The following is an 8371-nucleotide window of genomic DNA, read 5'->3' on the forward strand; positions in this document are numbered from 1 at the left end:
CTTAGCCCCGCCCCCGTCCCGCCTGGCCTACGGCCGTCCCCTGCGCACCCGCACGGCCGCCCCGGCCCGGGGCCGGGCTAGGAGGGGTTCGAGGTGGGGCGCGCCGTCTCCCGACAGGTGCGGTTAGGAGTCCTTTGGAGACGCCGATTTCGGACTGGGGCACGGACTGAGCGCCTGCATAGCCTGACTTGGGGGCGGCCTTGGGTGTCGGAAGCCGCCCGCCCTTCACCCCACCTGTGTGACCCTCTCACCTCAGCATCTCCAGCAGTCCCCTTGTGGTTGCTGGGTCCTAATTGACTCTCGCCCTTGGGTCACCAGCAGCCACTTGCAGTTTGGGAAGCTGGGGGAGGGTCTTGAGACAGGGGGGTATCCGCGGGGAAGTGGAGGCAGAGGAATTGACCGCACACCTTCAGCTGCCGAGAAGAGGGTCCGCTGAGGACGAGGTAGTTGTCTTCGTGGAAGAAATTGATCGGATTTTGTTTTTCAAATTTTGGATCAGTATCTGCGGCAAATTACATATATTCTGTCGCTAAATCTATATCATGCGCCTGTGCTTAACTAGTCTTACTTTAATGTTTTTATGTTTCCACTGAATGTTTTTCAGGATGCTTGAATATTTCTCCCCTACTGTTTTGTTCTCTTTTTCTATGGAAAATATTATTCATCCTGGCTCCAGTCTGCTAAAATTAATGTACCTCTGCAGTCTCTATAATCCTTAAAACCCAGGCTTTAAATTTTTCATAAATTTCCTGTCCTTGAGAGGGATCAGAATCTTCATTCATAAATCCATAAAAATAAAAAATGAGAAAGATAATTAGAATCCCCCAGACTACAGGTAGAACACACCGCCAATTGCCTCCAATACAGAGCTAGACTGTATTTTAATCTACACTCTTGTTTACATTCCTCTTAAAAGAATATTTTAATCTTTTAAGTTTACTAATGTATTCCATTCCTCATGAACTCAAAAAAGAACAATTTCAGTCATTAATCTGAAGGCCAGGACTTGTAAAAATATTGACAAAATGCTGCAGTTTCTTTTCTTGCCAGAGCAGAAAACAGAATTCCATCTTTTGTTTACAGGGCTGGGGCAATAGTTGCAGGTTATCATTTGCTTATTGTTTCAGAGAATATGACAAAGTGTGCGATTAACATGCTCTGCTGGAAAGGGCTTTGCTTGGTTATATTTGTTTCTGGCTTTGACAGAGTCTGCAGAAAGATGTTCTAAAAGAATGGAAAGTGTTCAGACATACTGCAAATGCCACGGGACTTCTTGGGATAACCTCAGATGAGATGTCAGCATCTGTGGAGCCGTTTTCACTGACGTTCCTTCTGGAATGCGGCAGAAGGGGTGAACCTGCTGTTTAATTTAAAGAGAGGCTGCAGTAGCAAGCCAGGGAATGGTGCTGCCTTCCATCTGCAGATTAAAATGACATTCTCTTCACAAATCTAACTCTTCTCTCCCTACCCCCCACCCCACAAATATATATATATACATAAGGAAAAACCAGAGCTCATAAGGAAAAACCAGAGCGGGAATAAAGCATACATATTAATGGGAGGGCTGGAAATAAGGAAATAGAATATAAGGGACTAATACAAAGTATTTTTAAAGAATATTCAATAATCCAATGAGTTACAAGTCTGCTCAGATTCATTATTGAAACTGCTTCTTTACTTAGGGAATTGGTAGTCTTTCTGTCAGGCTTTTCACATAATAGTGAAATACATTTTAAAATGTGGCATGAGATATATAAGTAAGAAATGGCCCAGAAACGAAATGGGTTTTATTATTAAGGCTCTACTAGTTTCTGACAGTTTTCCATTCCTTATAATTATTTGGCTTAGATGGCTACAATCGATGGTTTTGAAAGCCAGACATTCTCTAAAATAATATTTTTTCTTTGTCATTAAACTTTATTTTGCTTGAATAAAACACTTGGAAACTTTTTTATGGCTTTTTAAAACCATCCTTTTCAGAATCATTTTACTTACAGTAAAATTTATCTTTCTGATTCTCCATATTTTACAAACTGGAGTTCTCTTTTGGTGTTTCTTTAATGTATCAAAACACATATTAGCTTTCAAGTCCCTTTGGTTAATGATGAGATCATGCTTTACACAATTTATGAACATGCTTCTCACAGTTTGACACACTGAAATATAAGAAGGTCAAGTGACTTGCCCAAGATCTTACTGTGAGTCAGTGATAAGGCATAAAATGGAGAGCTTGCATCCCCATTCAGGGGCTCTGGATTACATTAGATTATATATTAGTGAAATCAATGTAAAAGTACAATGTTAAAGATTTGTCTACTTTAGAAAAGCAGATTCTTTTGATTGCCTGCTTAGATGGTCACTGGGTTTTTATTATCAAAGAGGTTCCTTCAAGTGAATAAAATTCCTAACTTTCTTTCTTTCTTTTCTTTTTTGTAGAGATAGAGTGTCACTGTACCACTCTCGGTAGAGTGCTGTGGCGTCACAAGGCTCACAGCAACCTCCAGCTCTTGGACTTCCACGATTCTCCTGCCTTAGCCTCCCTGCTTCAGCCTCCTGAGCAGCTGGGACTACAGGCACCCGCCACAACGCCCAGCTATTTTTTTGTTGCAGTTTGCCCGGGGCTGGGTTTGAACCTGCCATCCTCGGTATATGGGGCCGGCACCCTATTCACTGAGCCACAGGCACCACCCTAAAATTCCTAATTTTCATATGAAGAGATCAGCAATCAGGAAAATAGGCCACATTATTATGATTTTGTAAGTTACTGAGAAGTTAAAAAGCCTATGGAACATTTCATGATATTTAGGGAAAATGGTTCTATATGAAGTTATTTAAATAAAACAAAGTTAAGTAAAAGAAAACCAGAAAGAATGCAGCCCTGAGCCAGGAATCTCATGTTTGAATATCATTTCTGTAACCAACCAGATCACTCCAACCCTTTGATTCTTACAGAATGAACACAGATATAATAATTATACAAATCTATAGCGCTGGGCATGGAGACTCAACCTGTAATCCTAACACTCTGGGAAGCTGAGTTTGCTTGGTTTGCTTGAGCTCAGGAGTTTGAGATCATCCTGAGCAAGAGCGAAACCCCATCTATAAAAAAAATAGCTGGGTGTTGTGGTGGGTTCCAGTAGTCCCAGCTACTGAGGAGGCTGAGGCAAGAGAATTAACTTGAGCTCAAGAGTATGAGGTTGGGCTCAGTGAATAGGACACTGGCCATATACACGGAAGCTGGCAGGTTCAAGCCCAGCCCGGGCCTGCTAAATAACAATGACAACTGCAACCAAAAAATAGCCAGGTGTTGTGGCAGTAGTCCCAGCTACTCGGGAGGCTGAGGTAAGAGAATGGCTTAAGCCCAAGAGTTTGAGGTTGATGCGAGCTGTGACACTATGGCACTTTACCAAGGGCAAAATAGTGAGACTCTGTCTCAAAAAAAAAAAAAAAAAAGAATATGAGGTTTCTGTGAGCTATGATGCCACAGCACTCTACTCAGGGCAACAAAGTGGGACTCTTGTCTCAAACAAACAAACAAACAAACAAACAAAACTATAGGTAAAACAAGAGGTTTGAGCTTAATCTATAAATTCTTTCCAGCTGTAAAACCTTGTGTATGAGGTTATAACACATGATTATAAGATATACATATATAGCATATACCATATATATGTGTCACATGTATGCATACACATACATAAATATACATGTATTAGGAGAGAAAATAAAGAAATGGAAATAGTTTTAAAATAATACTTACGGAGCATTGACTATGGCTAGGCCCTGTGCTAAATGTATTATTTCACCCTCCTACCCAAGCTGTGAAGCAGGAATCATTATTATTATTTTGTTTGTTTGTTTGTTTGTGTGTTTGAGACAGAGTCTCCCTTTGTTGCCCTGCCTCAGGTAGAGTGCTACAGTGTCATTCATCACAACCTCAAAATCCTGGGTTTGAGTGATTCTCTTGCCTCAACCTCCCAAGTAGCTGGGATTACAGGCGCCCACCACAGTGCCCGCCTATTTTTTTAGAGATGAGATCTTGCCCTGGCTCAGGCTGTTCTTGAACTTGTGAGCTCAGGCAATCCACCTGTCTCGGCCTCCCACGTGCTGGGATTGCAGGTGTGAGCCACCTTGCCAGCATTATTATTCTTACAAGGGAACTGAGGCACCAAACAATTCAAAGTTGCCTAATTTAAGTGGAGTCATCCAAAAACTTAGCCGATAGCCCAAGCACTTAAACATTACACTGTAACTATCTCCTGTAAATTTTCTTTTTTTTTTTTTGAGACAGAGTCTCAAGCTTTTGCCCTTGATAGTGTGCCGTGGCATCATACCTCACAGCAACGTCCAACTCTTGAGCTCAAGCAATCCCACCTCAGCCTCCTAGAGTGCTAAGATTATAGGCTTGAGCCACCATGCCTGGCCTATCTCCTGTAATTTAATATGATTTATTTTTAATTTAATTTGGGGTGAGGGGGAGAAGTAGCAAAGATTAAAATTTGTATTAAAAAACTTACTAATACAAAAGTTTAAAATTAACACAGGATTATAGGAATGACTCTATCTGCCACACCAGAAACAGAGTGTTTGTGAAAAAAAACCTAACGTAAAGCATTTACTTCATGATGCTTCCTAGCTGAAGGACAATGCTGGTTTTCCTCTGAGGCCTAGAGAGGTAAGGAGACTTGCTCACTGTCAAATAAGCAGTTGATGGGCCAGGTGGGTAGAGGCAAACACCTGTAATCCTAGCACTTTGGGAAGGCAAAGGGGAGGAATTGCTTGAGGCCGGGAGTTTGAGATCAGCCTGAACAAGAATGAGACCCCATTTCTACAAAAAATGAAAAATGAGGTGGGTGTGGTGACGTGCACTTGCAGTCCAAGCTGCACAGGAGGATCCCTTGACCCCAAGAATTTGAGGTTGCAATGAGCTATGATGATGCCACTGCACTCTAGCCTGGGTGACAGAGAGACCCTATCTCAAAAGAAACCAAACCAAAACAAACAAACAAACCAAAAACCCCACATCCAATTGATGACTGCATACTGTCATGGAAGAAGTCTGATGTCATAATCCCAGTCCTGTTCCTCAAACCATGCTGTCTTTCCAAGAATTGCTATTTAAATTTATCTTTTACACAATTATCTCTGAAATGAAACCTTGATGTTAAGACATCAATTAATACAAAACAGACAAACAGCCCTGATTTTTACTATTTAGAGAATACATTTGCGTATTTAAATCTGGATCATAACAAGTCTCCATTGTTACATATGTTAAATATTTCAACATTTTTCCTTCAAAAATTCTCTATTATACTCCACATTGTTCTATATCTACCCTATCAGATACATAGATATATCTCCTTTCATGGAGTTTACATTCTTTTGAGAAATTGATTTTGTGTGTGTGTATGAGAGAGAGAGAGAGACAGGTGGGGGGGGGGTTGGTTGGTTTCATGTTGAATAACAGCCTAAATTCATTCACAATATATAATTGTAGTCATGTCTTCATGGATGGTTTATCAATTAGAGGCTATTCCTCAAGAAATTTGTAATCCCAAACTGGCAACCATCTCCTGAGCTGTCTCACAGAAAAATAAATCTTGTCTTCCACCTCTCCCGTGTGTTCCACCATCCCCAAAGCCCTCTTCCTCCACCCTGTGGTCCAACAGTACTTCGATGAATATCCACCATTTGGGATTCTGTACCTCATTAATCTTTTTTTGTTTGTTTGTTTTTGTAGAGACAGAGTCTCACTGTACCGCCCTCAGGTAGAGTGTCATGATGTCACATGGCTCACAGCAACCTCCAACTTCTGGGCTCAAGCGATTATTTGCCTCAGCCTCCCGAGCAGCTGGGATCACAGGTGCCCGCCACAACGCCCGACTATTTTTTTTGTTGCAATTTGGCTGGGGCTTGGTTTGAACCCACCACCCTCAGCATATGGGGCCGGCGCCCTACTCACTGAGCCACAGGCGCCGCCCCTGTACCTCATTAATCATCTCCAACTGCCGGAACAGAGTCTTATTGTTATGTGTCTTACTGTGTGAAGATTTAGATTTTATTAACGTTTATACAGGAGTATTATAAAAGCTTTATTATATCAATAAACAAAATATTTTCCACTTAAAATTTTGCTATTATCTTTTTGTCATTATTGTTATTTTTATGAATGACTCCTATAGGTAAGGAGCAGAGAGGGCACGCTTCCATTACATATAAATTTGAAAATATGTTACCATATTAAACATAATAAAGAACATAATAAACAAGGGTTATGCCATGATAATTTACTATGAGACAAACATTATCAAATTTGAGCATACCGAGTATTTAGTGTCTCGTGATTTTTTTTTTTTTTTTTTTTTGGAGACAGGCTCACTTTATCACTCTCGGTAGGGTGCTGTGGTGTTATAGCTCACAGCAACCTCAAACTCCTGGGCTCAAGTGATCCTCTTGCCTCAGCCTCCCAAGTAGCTGGGCCTACAGACACCTGCCACAACTTCCAGCTATTTTTAGAGACTGGTCTGGAACCTGTGAGGCCTGGCAATCCACCTGTCTTGGCCTCCCCCAGTGCTGGGATTACAAGTGTGAGCCACTTTGTCTCATGATTTTTAAGTGAGTCCTACCCAGAGTAACTGTCCTGATGCAGTTTCAGCTTGTGGCTTACAATGGTCACCAATACGTTCAGTTAGTGCTCTGAAGTATGTATAGTATTTCTGAACAGCATTCACCTTACATTCTGTGTGTCTCTCTTTTTTTTTAATGTGTTCCTTTGTATAGCAGAGGACACATCTTGCCTTCCATTCACAGGGCTGTGCTTGTTTTGCTAGTAACTGTGGTGATGGATTTTCATCTTTCTCTCTCTGGCAGGGCCACCGTTGTGACCAAGGTCATGAATATGCAACACAGCAAGCTGGGATCAGGGATAGAGATTGAGAACAGAGCAAAATAATCGACCATTAATGAGACTGGACCCATGACTTGAGCTTTGTTAGCTCTGTGCTTTAACCAACTGATCCCTGATGTCAAAAGCAGCCAGTGGTTACAGAGTCTTAGGGACTGAGTACTGTGTGTGAATTGTAAAATGTAAAGTGGGATATGATCATACTTTTATGCTTTAGTTGCTCATACTAACTTCAAGCTGGTTTTTTGTTTTCTTTTTTAATGCAGCTACTGAGCAATGTATTCTGTATATCATATTATTTCGGAAATTCTTAAACTACCATTTTCCTTATTAATCCAAAACCCAGTGCAAAAGTAACTTTAATCAGCATCCAAATGATAGCCAGCAACTTCTCATTTCAACCTACATAACTGGGGGGTGGGGGGGAGTGGCAGACCATAGAACAGGTCTAAGGCTTAACTATAATAAGAGGCATTTGGCAGCTTACAAATGATTTAACAACTATTCAGTTGAAGGGTATGTGGCCACTGTGGTAAGCTGGAATGGCAGGTTTCAGGGTGACTCAGTCTGCTCGTAGAGCAGAGCCAGTGATTGGCACAAATTGGTACTTTTACTGAGGTCTCGATGCACAGGAAACTGGACCATAATGATAAATCAGATAAACTGATGCTAATTATGAATTATACCAAACAATTAGCCCCACCAACTCCAACACAGTAGAGATCTAGTTGGGTAAGTTGGTTTTTAATCATAATGAATAGACTTTGTCCTGTCTTCTGGAGCTGTGTTGCCGAGTACAGCAGGCGCTAACCACAAATGGCCATTTAAATCAAAACTAATATTAAAAATCAAGTTCCTGGGTGGCGCCTGTAGCTCAGTTGGCAGGGCATGGGCCGCATATACCTAGGGTGGTGAGTTTGAACCTGACCTGGGCCTGCTAAGCAACAATGACAACTGCAACGAAAAAAAAATAGCCGGGCATTGTGGCGGGTCTATAGTCCCAGCTACTTGGGAGGCTGAGGGAAGAGAATTGCTTAAGCCCAAGAATTTGAAGTTGCTGTGAGCTGTGATGCCACGGTACTCTACCCAGGGCAACAGCTTGAGACTCTATCTCAAAAAAATAAAAAATAAGAAATCAAATTCCTTAGTTTTGTGAGCCATATTTTAAGTGCCCAGGAGGCCCATATGGCTAGTGGTTACCACACTGAACAGTATTAAAAACTCCTTCATGGCAGTAAGTTCCATTAGACAGTTCCTATCTAGAGATTTTGAAAAAGGAAATAAACATCCATGCTTGCCTGGATTGTTGTCAGGGATCCCAAATTTTTCGTAGCATATCCATGATTGTTTATCCAATGAGTTTGTCCTTTTCTGATCTATCCAACACGCAGCTGCAGGATTAGTTTCATAATTTCATTCCACTGTTCAAAAACCTGCAGCAGCTCCCCTAATGCCTGCAGGAGA

General features: G+C 41.4%; 1 long non-coding RNA gene across 2 annotated transcripts; it reads left to right on the forward strand.

Annotated features, from left to right (window-relative positions):
* The first annotated feature begins 16 nt into the window (after window positions 1-16).
* LOC128594365 (uncharacterized) lies at window positions 17-6105 on the forward strand. 2 transcript variants are annotated; one of them, XR_008382542.1, is made up of 4 exons: window positions 17-443; window positions 1207-1351; window positions 2437-2756; window positions 5744-6105. It is a non-coding gene; the product is annotated as an uncharacterized LOC128594365 (long non-coding RNA). The 2 variants fall into 2 exon arrangements; XR_008382541.1 differs by lacking the exon at window positions 5744-6105 and having other exon boundaries at window positions 18-443; window positions 2437-3172.
* Window positions 6106-8371: the final 2266 nt, after the last annotated feature.

Source organism: Nycticebus coucang, chromosome 9 (genome assembly GCF_027406575.1).
Source record: "Nycticebus coucang isolate mNycCou1 chromosome 9, mNycCou1.pri, whole genome shotgun sequence".
NCBI classification, from domain to species: domain Eukaryota; kingdom Metazoa; phylum Chordata; class Mammalia; order Primates; family Lorisidae; genus Nycticebus; species Nycticebus coucang.